Source organism: Bison bison, unplaced genomic scaffold (assembly GCF_000754665.1).
Source record: "Bison bison bison isolate TAMUID 2011002044 unplaced genomic scaffold, Bison_UMD1.0 scf7180017847054, whole genome shotgun sequence".
NCBI classification, from domain to species: Eukaryota; Metazoa; Chordata; class Mammalia; order Artiodactyla; family Bovidae; genus Bison; species Bison bison.
In genome coordinates, this window is record NW_011477627.1 from 10195 (window position 1) to 11411 (window position 1217).

A 1217-nucleotide genomic window follows, 5' to 3' on the forward strand; every position below is an offset into this window, starting at 1 on the left:
AGGGAATAGGATGGGGAGACCACTTTCTCTGCCACAAATTCACTGAAAGAACATTTGAATGCTGAGCACACTCCACAAAACAAATTCTGAACGCTGGCAGAGGACATCAGCCACCCAGAAAAGCAGCCCATTGTCTTCAAAGGGAGGTAAGACCAAATATAAAAGATAAAAAGAGAGACAAAATAGTTAGGGACAGAGATCTGCCCCAGGAAGGGATTCTTAAAAGAGAAGTTTCCAAACACCAGGAAACCCTCTCACCGGTGGGTCTGTGGGGGAGGTTTGGAATCTCAGAGGGCAACAAAACCTAGAGGAAAAATAAATAAAACCTACATGTTATGTCCCTAATGGCAACTCCCAGCTGAGAAGTACCCCAGATGCTTTCCTCCACCACCAGCAAGGGGCGGGGTTGGGGCAGTGAATGGGGAGGAGCAGGCTGCATTGTTTAGGGTAAGGACCAGGCCTGAATGCCTTGAGGGCAATCTGAGGGAGCTAAAATGAGATACTAACCTAAACTGTGGGATAGCCAGAGAGAGAGAGAGGGAAAATGGGAGAGAGAGGGAAAATGGGAGAGAGAGAGAACTATCCCGCGAAAAGCCCGAACCTAAGGCACTGCCGGCCTGCTCACAGAACAAAGGACTGAGCGAATACCAGAGGAGAGCTAGCTGGCTGCGGACCAGGCCATCCCTAGCTGGAGGCAGGTGGGGGGCAGCCAGAGCCGGAAAGAGGCAATCTCAGCCCCAGAGAGGGCATCCCCTAACAAACTGCGAAAAGGCTTCCAGTTTCTAACCAAGACTTCCTGAGATTCTCCGAGGTTAACATCCGCCAGGAGGGTTGCAGCCAGAGATCAGCTCCCCAGAAAAGACACACCGCACACCGGAGATGGGCGTGCCCCAGAAATAGAGAGGCTAGGACCTGGGAGGTGATAAGATGCACCACACCTTAGGAGAGTGCGCTCGCCAAGCGCCTGGTCACCTGAGCTGCTCGGATCACGGATGGGCACAAAACGCGGGCCCAACCAAGTCTGTGCCTTTATGGAGTACCCGAGAAGCTGAACCTGAGCAGCTTAGACCTGGGAAGTGCATGCAACCCAGGGCCCGCTCCCTGCACAGCAACCTGAAGCCTGAGCAGTGTAGACTGGGAAAGCACACACGCCGTGAGCAGGGGCAAACCCAGTGTGGCTGGGACACTGTGAGCACTCCCCACACAGGCCAGTGATA